Source organism: Musca domestica, unplaced genomic scaffold (assembly GCF_030504385.1).
Source record: "Musca domestica strain aabys unplaced genomic scaffold, Musca_domestica.polishedcontigs.V.1.1 4, whole genome shotgun sequence".
Taxonomy (NCBI): domain Eukaryota; kingdom Metazoa; phylum Arthropoda; class Insecta; order Diptera; family Muscidae; genus Musca; species Musca domestica.
Genome location: NW_026712328.1, coordinates 23,600,303 through 23,614,504, shown reverse-complemented (window position 1 = coordinate 23,614,504; position 14,202 = coordinate 23,600,303). Strand labels below are relative to the sequence as shown.

The 14,202-nt window shown below is 34.7% G+C and overlaps 1 protein-coding gene across 7 annotated transcripts in view; it reads left to right on the top strand.

Annotated features, from left to right (window-relative positions):
• Window positions 1-14,202, top strand: part of LOC101889617 (complexin) — a 636,740-nt gene that overhangs the window by 457,615 nt on the left and 164,923 nt on the right. The gene's annotated exons all lie outside the window — the stretch shown is intronic.

Here is a 14,202-nt window from a genome sequence, read left to right as displayed (position 1 = left end):
TTTTCAAAACTTTTTGTATTATTAATTTTATAATCCTGCCAAATCCTTTAAAATGTTTCCCAATCACATTAGGAGAATTAAAAAAATGCTATAATAATATGAAATGGAAAAAAAAATCTTTGCCCATAATGGCACATAAAACCATTTACTCACTTTGCCTTGCCTCAGTTCGGGCACTTTTGTTATCGTAAAATTTCCATGACAGCCTTTAAAGTGAAATTGCCTATAATTTCGTTTCTCACTCAAGGAGACCTTTTATGCTTAATGGAATTTCCTTCTTTCACAAAAAGGCTAAATGGTGAGAAGTAGAAGAAGAAGTCATTATTTACACTAAAATGTCTACTGACAAACAGACGCACATTAAGGCTTAAGTCAACGTTCCATCGTTCCATCGACCCACAAATCAAGCAGCAACCACTTGAAATCACCATGTCGGTCTTGCCGTTTGCCAAACCCGGAAGTTCACTAAAAAATAAAACAAACCTCCACCACCTCGGAACATTTGAGTTAAGTGTCACATAAAAATTATTGTTAAATGCATTACAATAACTGAACATTTCCGTTTGGGTGGTTGTCGGATCGAATGGTTGTTGCGTGGGAGAGGGGGTTGGGTTTCTGGTAATTTCTTCTGTTCTAACTTTGCATTCTATTCACTTTGGTGAGGTCTTCCTTTCATTTTTATAGTCATTTTGCAATAATTTCTTTTTTACTCACTTCACTTTTGTATAATTTTTCTATATCCGGAATTGTCATAATTTTTACATTTGATTTTTCTTTTTCCCTGCTTTGTGCCACATTTAACTTAACAGCTTTTTCTACATCATCGATGAAATGATTGCCGTAAAGTGGTTGTGGAGTAACAAAGAGGTTGTGTAGCTAGCTACCATATGGAGGCGAGTACAAAAACCGTATTTAAGGGGCATACAATTTACTTCCTACACATTTCGGCCTAAATCAATTATAAAAAAAATCAATTGTCCTATACAAAATATTTCAGCCATAAATGTGTTATTATCATTATAGGATTGTATCATTGTTATTTTTCATATTTTAAGAAATATAATAGATTTCACATATTACTCTTATAGCATACAGGGTGAGATAAATAACTGCAACAAAGTCAAACGGCATAATTTTTAATTTTTTTTTTTAAATTTTATTGAATGTAAGCAACAAATGTTGGAAATATCATCAAATTTTAGAATAAGTTTAGGTTTGTTGGAATTTGTCACCTTTGGCACGAATTATGGCCTTCAATCGTCACACGCTGCCCGAATGTTGCTCTGCGGTATTTTGTCCCATTCCCGGCGAAGCGCTTGCTTGAGGTGATTGATACTTTGGTATTTTTTAGTGCCAACTTTGCTTTCCAAAATACTCCAGACACAATAGTCCAGCGGATTGGTATCCGGAGATTTTGGTGATCACTGTGCGCTGGAAATGCAGCGAGGAACCTCATTTTGTAACCATTCTTGGGAGACGCGTGATAAGTGCGATGGTGCTGAGTCCTGTTGGAATGTCCAAGGTCCACGGTCTGCGATCAAAATGTCTCTATGCCCAAGGCTTTAATGTACCATCCAGAATATTTTCGCGATAATATTCGGCATTTATTTTGATGCCACGGTCGATAAATACGAGCGGAGAGCGACCATCGGACGGCCTACACCATCACCATGGCCGCCGCTTGAGTTCTGGTGGCCAACCGAAGGTGTACATTTTCAGCAGACCTCTTTAGCAAGTAAACACGATCATTTTGTTTGTTTACAAACTGCTGGACAACGAATGTTGGCTCATCGGAAAAAAAACCAAATTCAGCAGTTCACCACTTTCGGTGTAAGTTCTTGCACTTTTTGGAATTTCAATGCCTTTACTCCGAGCTCATTTTCAATATTTGCCGAATGGAATATTGCGATATGTTAAGGTCACGAGCCATTTTCGGCCACTGCGAAGCGGGTTTCAATCAAGTCGCTTCTTTAATTTTCGAACCATTTCTGCTGATATTGCTGTTTTCTTCCGTCCACTTCCTCAACATATGTCGGGCTACGCTAACAGAATCACGGTAACGAGCGATGGTAAGAAACACAAATGATTTGTTCACATTAAAATGCTGGTATGCCACTTGTGGTTTTCCAGCCAAATTTAAAGAATCATGCTTGAATTCCATCACAAATAACTTTTTTTCTGGAAAATTTTCAACAAAATGCTTTCGTAAACAGTATAATGGGCTGTCACCGGTCTGAAGTTGGTTGCAGTTTTTCTTCTCACCCTGTATGTTAAAATATTTTGGTCCCTTTGCGCACGGTAAGGAGCATTCTGAGGCCTTAAAAAAAATTGACAAAATTCCACAACTCTTTTGGGGCTAGAAAATAATAATAAAATATAAGCGTTAAGGTTTAAATAGACTTAGAAATATGCTGTGAAATGTTTGTTCAACAATTTTAGAAATTGGACCCTCATTATAAGTTTATTTAGCTCTTCTCGCATGTTCCACTGTGCTCCCCTAGCACAGTAAGAATGTTTTGATTAGAGTTTTTTGGATTGCTATTTACAAACTAAATCGACAAAATCCTAAAATGGGTAATGATTAAGTTCAGTTCGGTTTCATTGTTAGTTTTTAAGGAATACCCCATTTTTTCAACCCACTAGTAATACAGGAACCTCGTTTTCCAAGTATCCAGGTTTTTGATAGACGCATAATTAGTTAAGGTATGTTTTGCACCTTAGGTGCAAATATATCACTCCGCTTCAAGCAGATAGTCATACATGTCCCCAGTTTGTAATAGATTGTTCACACACACCTAAGAAGTCTGACCTTAATAACTGTTCATGTATAAACGAACTGTTAATGGCAACAAAATCTTTGCACTAATGTTATAAGTCGCTAGGCCACAGTTATTTTCCACACTACTGTTAAACATGAAATAATTTAAATTGGATCCATTACTTTTACTCTGTATTCGGTTCTCATAAATTCCCCTACACATCACTACCACGCCTGCAACAAAGCTATGTTTTCAGGACACAAGATAAGAGTGACACCTTCATGACTTCAATGGATCAAAGACGCGGAGGGTTGATTGCATTTGTACGACATTCTATAAGTGTTATTTTATGCTTAAGGTAATAATGCTGCCACTTCCATCGCATATCTCCCCCTTGCCATGTCTTCTCATAAGTTTACAATGTGTGTCAGCACATAAAATATCCTCTACGATTGTGTCCTTTTAACGTCTGAAGTTGTAAAATGCTGTTTGTATCCAACATTAAATGTGTTAAGATTCCAGAATATAAATGGCTTAAGCCATTAACGAAATGAATTTAATTTCTTACGCTAAGTATTGATAAACAGTTAGAAAGACAGCGACTGTTGAAGAGGAGGAGGAATTGATGAAGAAAAAACGATGACTTGGGCAATTGTAGTAATTCGTACATAAATACATACTTGCATATGTATGTATATATTTCTTGAATATTAATAGTTGTGGCATGGCATTATCAAGATTGAAATGTTCCACGGCAAAAAACAAAAATATGTGCCAATTGGTAAAGACACGGCAGTATTAGGTTTAACGTTTTATGACTTAGAGGAAATTTAAACCTGAAATTCGGTTGAATTTCATATCCACTACCACCCGAAATGATCAGCAGTAGTTCATGATTTGTTAACATTAATTATCTTATATTAGGTGAATTTCGCGAAGGGAATATTGTCGTGTCATACGAAGTCTGGTTCAACATATTCTCTTCTTCTGTCAATAAAATTTTTCTCAAGAAGTTATTTTATTTTGTTATGAACTAGTTCGGTTGCCCTTTTCGTAAAGCATAAGACTGAACTTATATTTTTAGGAGCTACACAAATTTCCCCATTATTAAAAGAAAATGTTTCTAGTATTAGTTAAATAAATAGATTAATGCGGTCAATTCGTTTACTAAAACTACCGAAATTTGAGTTCTTCAAACATAAGCACATGTGTCTGTTACCAGAATTTCACCATAAAACTAAAAGCTCCCATTTCTACAAATTATATTATTTTGTTAAATTTAAAGCCTTTAATGCATTTCGACAATTTTAAAATTTCTTATCAAACACCATGCGCTAAGTAAATCACACCTGGTTTATCTGAAACAAAATAGTTTCTCAAAAGTCGCTGATGTATTCATTCCCTTGCTGTTGAAACAAAAAGCAAGGCCGTTCTCATGTATTCTCTTTGTTTCACTCATATGCCTAACAAGCTGTAAACATCTGAGATTATTCATATCATTTTTGTGTTTTAATGCATTACTGCGAGAGAATCTATGGGCGTAGAAGGCAAGATAATCCATGGGCTTAGGGTATAATTTTAAGATAAACCAATAAAAAAAAAAACAAGTAAAAAAGCAGTTCATTTCGGCCAGTCCGAACTTTTAATTACCTCCACCATTTGGAAGGAACTCGAAATTTTTCAAAAAAAAACCGAAAACTACCTCTTAAATAAAAACTGTTATATGGGGGCTATACGAAGACGTGGACCCACATACGGTAAATAATATTGCTAAAATCATGAAAGTACCGCATATCGGGAGGCACCGTTATATGGGGGCTATTGGAAAACATAGAACGACCCATTTACGAACTTAACCTGCCCACAGGTAAACTGTGCATGTATGCAAAATTTTAGCCTTCTACTTCAGTTCATTCGAAAGTTGGCGTGTTTAAAACAGACAGATGTACATCGCTACATCGTCTTAGAATTTTACGCTGATCCAGAATATATATATCTTGTAGGGTCTATTATGAATATTTTCCATATATATATGTTGACTTTTGCTATGATTATTAAAATTGTTGGCCATCTATGGGGTAGCTTCCGAAGAAATGAGCCAGTATTGTCCATTTCGTATCGAACCCAAAAAATATGATATAAATATTGCGACGTGCCAGGTTTTGACTATATTGACTTCCTTCACTTTATATGAGGTATGTGATGATTTCTACTAAATATTGAAATATACTTGAGCTTCCAGTTATCGTTGATCGAAGTTTCCTTTTGTACTTCATCTAATACAGATAAAAATATTGGTGTAAACAAAATTACAATAAAATCGAAAATTCATATCCAATTTTAAACGAAATCATAAATTCCTATTAATTCAGATTAGACTTCTGATTCACAGAAATATTTATATATTACAAGTTATAAAGAATATTTGACTTGTTTCCCACGTTATGACATATATAAGTATTGGCGAGGATTGACAGATATCTATCATCTTCACAACAGATCTTGAGTTAGCAAAAATGTTTGGATGTGTGAAATTTGAAGAGAGTTAGATAGTTTTTTTTGGCGTTTTGTTTTTCAAAATTGTATACCCTTTTTGGGATTGAGGTACCAAAAGGAATTCACACATTAAGATGTGTGAGATTTGATAAGAACCGGATGCTTATTCTGGATTTTTATGATCGTTTTGATTATTCAAAAGGTCAAAATGTTTGCGTGCCCAAGGCTTTAATACGAGAGCGACCATCGGCTGTTATGGCGGCCCACACCATTACCATGGCCGGCGCTTGAGTTCTGGTGGCCAACCGAGGGTGCACATTTTCAGTTGACCTCTTTGGCAAGTAAACACGATCATTTTGTTTGTTTACAAACTGCTGGACAACGAATGTTTCCTCATCGGAGAAAATCAAATTCGGCAGTTCACCACTTTCGACCAAGCTCTCTTTAGCTCTTTTGAGTCTATTTTCTTTCTGTTGCGTAAGTTATTAAACTTTTTGGAATTTCAATGGCTTTACCCCGATCTGATTTTTTTATATTTGCCGAATGGAATATTGCGATATGTTCAGCTCACGAGCCATTTTTCGGCCACTGCAACGAGGGTTTCGACCAAGTCGTTTCTTTACTTTTCGAGCCATTTCTGCTGATGTTGCTGTTTTCTTCCGCCCACTTCCTTACGCTAACAGTATCACGGTAACGAGCGATTGTACGAGACACAAAATATTTATTCACATTTAATTGCTGGAGTGCTGTAACGATAGCCACTTGTGGGTTTCCAATCAAATATAAAGACATCACACTATGACGCTTGAATTCCATCAGAAATAATTTTTTTTCTGGAAAATTCTCACCAAAATGCTTTTGTCGCTTGTAAACAATATAATGAGCTCTCACTGGAATAATTTTAATAGCTGTCGGTCAAGCTCTGAAGTTGGTTTCCGTTTTTTTTCATCTTACCCTGTATTGTTGCATTTGAGAGAATGAAACTCTAATATAGAGTTGCATTTTTCCTTTGAAATAAAAGTACCATTCTGGTTGAGTGCCAAGTGCGAAACTGCATATCAAATATACGAATTTGGTTCTAAGAGTACAAAATGTTGTGACACTGAGCTGGAATTTTTCAAACATAGTCTTATTTTCCGCTGGTACGCCGATAGTAATATAACTACAAATTTTCAAGATTCAAGATTTACCATTAGTGTCAAGACGGGGTCACATTTTTTTCTGAAAAACATAAAATTTCCATCTCAGCAATATTTAAATTATCCGATCTACAATATTTTTGCAAAAAAAAAAAATTATTTAGTATGGTTTACACTTTTGAGAATCACTAATTCCGCCTCTGGACATACCGACGCCTTCATTATCTTCTACTGCATTCACGTAGCTTTCAGGTTTCTTGTTTGTTGTCTGAAAGCGACGTTAGGAGCAGTCTTTGTCCAATTTCTGGTATTGTGGTAAATGCAAACATTTTCATCCACATCCTCATAATCATCCTCATTATTACAATAAAAATCATCACAGTGATAAAGATGATGATGATTATTATTACAGTATGTATGTGTGTTATGCAATTCAAACTGTTATACAAATGAATTTGTGGAAATCCGCAGGGGATGTTGCATAAAGTGCCAGTAATAAAACAGAATAAGCTGCATTTTAGCACTGCAAATATTCTGTCATTGTTCCACTGCATGTGGCAGAAATAGGAGATACACACACCGGCATACGCCTTCACATACTCATACATATATTATGACAATTTCATAACTCTTCCTAGTTGAATTTCCTCATTCAAATTCATTATGATGTTAAAATCAATATTTTGTTTATTTGGCTGAATGCCAATGATGCTGGGTGGGTGGTATGGTCCATCCTAATATTCGCGCGGCGGGTTATGGTAGTGTTGGTTTCTGAATAAATGCGAAATGCACTCACTCACTGTTTGTATTCATCATAACACTCACTTTTGTTCGCATCTGAACAAATGACATACTGACTGAATAACTGCCTGTTTGACTGACTCACTGAGAAACTGACGTACTATTTGTCGAAGTGGCCTACATGCATGTTCGTCTGTCATTCTGTGGATGCGTATTCTATTTGAAATGTTTGTTTAATTAACGCACACAAAAGCATTTGAATGGATCCTAGTGTAGTAGCTGAGAGTACATAGTAATGTTGTATGTGTGTGTAACACACACATGTAAGCTTACCTTTCCATTTCCTTATTACACAAACGCTCGCACGCATCTACACTCCACTGGGCTTGTATACATTTATAAATACGACGGGGAGAACGTTTTGTTTTAATTTATGTTTATGTAACAATTTTAATTAAATTTTAATGAAAATGTCATTGTTTTTTTTTTCTGTGCATGTGTGTGTACCGTTTTTTTGTTTTTGTTATTGGTGTCGATGTATAAGTGTAGTAGCAATTGCAGTTTTTGTTATCGCAAATTTTCCATGTAAGCTCGTTCTCTACATGGCGCTGGGTTGGGCTGAGAGCCGAAAGGCAGCGTCGTTTACATGCATAATGTGTCCGCCACCAACAACAAATTGAGGCAAAGCGAGTAAATGTTGGTCAAAATTATGATTTTAATAACGCATGTGTTTTTGGCCATAACCATCACCATAAATTTACCGTGAAAATTGGGCAACATTCCTGTTAACCATTATTGTGGGATGGGGGACGGTTAAGTGTGCCTGTAATCGAAAAAATGCAATAAAGTTGTTAAGGTTTCAACGGTTGGTTACATTGTAATAAAATATGTTTTATTACAATAACTTTTTGGCAATTCGTGCATTTCGGTTATTTTTAATTAATTGCCAGTAAATTGCAAGCGAAAAATCATGGGTACAATGTTGCAAATATAACAAATTATTAAATTTAAGGATAATTTGGAATTTTTTATATTATATGAATCGTGCTTCAATGCAAATCATTGCAATATAGCTTGTTGGATGGTTGTAATTTAAAAGTCCTTTTAAAATCCGTAAGAAAAATCACTTGTCTTTCATTAGACCTGTGTAAACTTTTCGAAATTCATTAGATAATTCATATTTATTGTCCTCCGAAATCTAGAAGTCTAATTATTTATTCGTTTTAAAAATTTTCTTAAAAATTCAGATTTATTGTCCTTCATGAGTTCCTTAAATATATAACTCTGATATCCTTTGCTTTCACTTTAAATTTTCTTAAAAACCTTTATTGTCTACCATCTTTTAAAATCCACGTTAATTGTACTTCTATGGACATTAAGACCATTTACTGTTCTTCTATGGCCTTTTTAAAAATTCTATTTGGTACCATTCAAAAATCAACGATCATTGCCCTTCTGTGCCCTTCTATGGATATTTAAACTATTAAAAAATTTACATTTATTTATTTTAAAGGGAGCTTTAAAGAACCTGTTTCATTAAATATTAAAAGATTAAAGTTTATTGCCCTTCTAGAGACATTTAACAAAATTCACTTTTGTTTTCCTTCTAAAGAGTTTAAAACAATTTTTAATAATTTAATTGTTATCCTTGCAGGCCCTTTTTAAATAATCTATGAAAAATGCTCATTGATTTGAGCTTTGAAAATTTTCGCTTATTCTCATCATGTATTCAGAACTTCAACGTTAGTACTGTTACTAATCCCTCTATAATAATGTTGTATCATTTACAAGCCATTGATTTCCGAAATCCACCTGATCCGTTTCCAAAATTTCAAGAAAAAATTGAAAGCTTTTTCTCCTTTAAGTTTTACTATTATTCGTACTTAAATAAAACAGTTTACAAATTCAGCTTATTTCATCTCTCGAACAACTCCAGTAAGAATTTTCAAAAATCCTTCTTATACCATCCCAAGCTCAATTTTTTATGTTATGGTTCAATTGTAGTGTTATACCATATTGTACTACTGAGTGAACCCTAAGCTATAACAAGCTTCAATTTAATAATAATTTGGATAATTTGATATTTATAACCTACACATGGAGAAGGAAGCGAAATAGACCCATAGTTACATTTGAGGATACTCATAGAATCAATTTCTTAGTCGTTTTATGCATGTCAGTCCGTCCATGTATTCTTGAGAACAAACTGCAGGTCGCATTTATTATCCGACTGAGATGAAATTTTGCAAGCAATATTTGCTTGACCCAGTGCAAACCCTATTGATATTGGTGATTATCGGGTCAGATTTAGATATAGCTTCCATATATCTTCAACCGATTTCTGGTTAATTGTGCACCAAATGACCAATATAAGTTTAAATGACTCAAAATGAATTTTGGCACATCCGACCAAATTCAGTCTAGAAGCAAGTACGTCGAATTTGATGAAAATCGGTTCAGATATAGCTATAGTTAACATATATATGTTTCATCCGATTTTATCTTTAACTCCCCCACATTTGTAATATGCACCCCACAAGAATGATGTTTAATATCAGATATCAGATACAACCCAGCAATATATATGCCAAATTTTATCAAGATCGGTTCTTATTTGGATGTAGCTCCCATATATATCTTCAACCGATTTCGGGTTAATTGTGTACCAAACGGCTAATATCAGTCCAAACGACCTGGGTTTTGGTACATCCGACCAAGTTCAGTCTAAAAGCAATTAGATCAAATTTTGGATAAAATCGGTTCAATATATACTTTCCATCCGATTTGGTCTTTAAGTCCCTCACATTCGTAATATGCATTCAACAACAATGATATTTGGTACAAGATGTCTTATAGAGCTTGGAAATGCCTTGGTCAAATTTTATTTTGAACGGCTAAGATTTGGATATAGCTCCCATATATATTCTTAATCCTATTTCAGGATTATTGTGCAAATAATGGCTAATATCTGCCCAAATGAAGTGAATTTTGGGACGTACGTTTGCATTTTGTGGAACTCGGCTCCGATATATATATCTTTTAATATAATCCTTCTCGAAGTGATTTAAAAAAATCTATAGCAATGCTATTTGGTATAAAAGATTCAAATGTCTCCGTCAAATTAGTTTCCGCTATATTAGTTCCGTCTGAAACCAAATTATAACTGCTCTAAAGCCACATGTTGATAGGTGGTATGATCTACTTCAAATAAATTATTTTGTTACCGGTATAGTGTTGTAGGGTATCATATAGTCGTCCCTGTCCCACTTTTGACTTTTGCTTACTGGTTTTTCCTTCTGGAGATTTTAAACAATTTTTAATAATTTAATTGTTATCCTTGTAGGCCTTCTTTAAAGAATCTCTGAAAAATTCTTATTAATTACAACTTCGAAAACATCCGTTAATTCTCGTCCGTTATTCAGAACTTCATAATTAGTTAGTTGGAACTTCAAATCCACCCGTTCTTCAATCAGTATCAATTCTTATGCAAATTTTGAAAGCTATTATTCTCATCTATGGTTCAATAATAATGTTTGCTTTTTTTCGTATCTAAGTACAATAGTTCTACAAATTCGGTAGGTTTCATCTCTTGCATACATACAGCAGGAATTTTTATTAACTCCAACTTATCGCGAAACGAGTTTAAATTTAAGCCCTAACTTGTTCCATTTCCATTGTGCACTGAAAATAAGCCGAGGAACCTCATTTTGTAACCAATCGTGGGTGGAGCGTGCCGAGTGCGATGGTGCTGAGTCCTGCTGGAATGTCCAAGGTCTGCGGCCAAAATGTTTGCCTGCCCAAGGCTTTAATACACCCTCCAGAATATTTTCGCGATAATATTCGGCATTTATTCTGATGCCACGGTCAATTAATACGAGCGGAGAGCTACCATCGGCTGTTATGGCGCCCACACCATCACCATGGCAGGCGCTTAAGTTTTGGTAGTCAACCGAAGGTGCACATTTTCAGCTGACCTCTTTGGCAAGTAAACACGATCATTCTGTTTGTTTACAAACTGCTGGACAACAAATGTTTTCTCATCGGAGAAAAACAAATTCGGCAGTTCACCACTATCGGCCAAGCGAGCAGCTCTTTAGCTCATTTGAGTCTAATTTCCGTCTGTTGCTGTGTAAGTTCTTGTACTTTTTGGAATTTCAATTTTCAATATTTGCCGAATGGAATATTGCGATATATTCAGCTCACGAGCAATTTTTCGGCCACTGCGATGCGGGTTTCTATCAAGTCGCTTCTTTCCTTTTTAACAATTTCTGTTGATGTTTCTGGTTTCTTTCGTCCACTTCCTTGACGTCGGACAGAAAAGATTTGCTGGAGTGCTCTAAAGGTAGCCATTTGTGGTTTTCCAGCTAAATATTAATAAAGCACACCATCTCACCAAAATGCTTTTGTACGCTTGTAAAAAATATAATGAGCTGTCACTGAAATAATTTTAACAGCTGTCGGACGAGTGGCTTAGAAATGACAGCAGTCTGAAGTTGGTTGCAGTTTTTTTCATCTCACCGTGTAATAACCTTCATACGCATTTTCAAGATTCTGTCTTTTAAAGAGCAGAATTTAGTACCAAAATATAACTTCCAAAACTCAACCATTTCCAATGTCTCGTATTAATACCTAAATCCACATAAATGCTAAATCATATAAAAATCGATAGGGCTCCGAACCCTGAATATAGCAATATTTATATCAAGATTATGTCAAATGTATATATTTCGGTCCAGGTCAACATTGTCAATAATAGTCATTACCCAAGTCACTCCAACCTTACACATCGCAATGTTTCCTCTAGAAATGCCGTGAACGTCTCAAAATGTTTGTTGATGCAAATACGCTACAAAATGCAATGGTTTCTTCCCACAAAGAGAATACCTAATTACATCCAAATCAGTTGGAAAATTAAAAATATAATCTTGAAATCCAATTAGGGGTAATGCTAACAAAAGAGATTAGAATTGAATTTTTCCTGATTCACAATACATACTTTACGCAGTATCCATTTTATAAATCAGAATTTGAATTCAGTTTTGTACCTAATGATCTGAAAGTCATACCGGTTGGTAAAATCAATTCCGATTAAATTGATATGAATAAACTGAAAATAGCCTTCCATTTCGATTTTTTGATTCCAATCAAAATTATTGAATAGCAATTCGTATCCATTTCAATTAAACCACCCAATACGGGTATAAAAGCTTTTTCAATTCATTGACACTACTGGAGTTAATTGCTTTTCTTACATTTCCCCAAATAACAAAAACTGAATAATCCAAACATCAATTATGTGTGTTTCCCCCATTTTGCTATTTCAGGCTGGTCGGCAAAATCCCATTCTATTTGCCTTTGTTGTAATGTCAGCACTCATTAATAATGTATTACGAATTACTGCAAGCAACAAAGGATAGGGACAATAATAAACTTTTGCCAACGCCACCATCAAACACAATTGTTGTGTTAATTTTCATGGTCTAAGATGGATATAACTCAAATGAAAATATGGGAAGAAAAACCGACGCCATCATCATCCGCCCTCCCCCTCCAAATGGGACAAAGTAAATAAACAAAATCACTTGATTTTGACAGGCATAAACAATGAGCTGGAAATGCCAAAAAAAGAAAGAAATTCACAACCCCATAATACAAACAAATGGTTGAATAAATAGCCTACGAAGATTAATTACACTTTAAAGAATATCGAAAACTTTGACATTTCTGTGGACATTTTGGGTGGGGCGCTGTGATTACAATTCACAGTTCTTGGAATAAAATAATGATTTTTATATTGATTGCAATTTAAGAATAATTCACTGTTTGACAATTTAAGTAATTATTGTTGTTTTCTTCTCTTTTATTTTCTTTCTTTTAGGTAAGTTTGGACATCTTATTGGCTGCCTTGAGTTATCTGCACCCACCCATTTTCTCAGCCACTTAGCTAACGCTGCTACAGCATTTTACCCTAATACTATATTTATTTCGAACAATTTCTTTTGTGAATATTTGTTCGCATCAAAGGAGTAAGTTTGTCATATTGTGTATTTGTATTGTAGTTACTATATACATATATACACACCTACCACACACGCACAGACACACACACACAGACACACACACACATGGCCCAACATCCTTGCATTGTTAAGACTTTATGTATTTGATTTATTTAATTGGCTCCAATTGTCTTAAATTGTATTTTGTTACTGAGAAAATAAAAGGAAAAGCATTTAATTAAATTATAAATTTAAATATGAGTAGCTGCTAGGCCTCTGCACAAAAATATATTTACTTGAATAGACTCTGCCATTTTTTTTAATTTAAAGAAAGCTTCTGCTGTGCGGCACTTAGCACTGTCCCTTTGAAACAAAATGTTGCCAATATTCCCCTCTTCAATTTTTATATATAACATATAATATAATTTATGACATAATACATGGCCCGATAAGGTAACGGTCACTCATGGCTCATTTTCGAAATAACCCAAAATCCGCACCAAAAAAATTACTCGTTTTGAGTACATCGGCCTTTCGAAATATGAGTGCGGGTTTTCTGTACCCCAAATTCTTGTTTATAGATGGAGCTGGCAGTGCTTCTTTTCTTCCGAAATCCGTAAGCATTCTGCGACATTACCATAATTTTCAAAGTAATGTCACAATATATTCCAGCATTGTTGAAGTGTATACATAACCATATTCGTTCAACGTAAGGATGAAACAAATTATCTTTGAAATCAGATAATAGCTATGTGCTACTATTCTCGAAATATGCTCTAGTTGAAATGAAGATAGAGCCTAAATGTTTATGTCCTTGTCAGAGATTCGTTATTTTCAGGGTATGTCTCTATGACGATACTAATGTGAATGCGAATGGATTTTTCAAATTGCCCATGATTTGAAATTTCGGATTCTCAGCACAGGTTAACATTTTGGCATAGCCACAAAATAATGGCTTCTGTTGATTTTTGATACATTGAGGTTTTTGGCCCAAATTTTGAACCAAACCACCTGCAGTTTGACATTTTGAGTTCTCAGAAAAACTTTCTTTTTAATATGGTATTTATA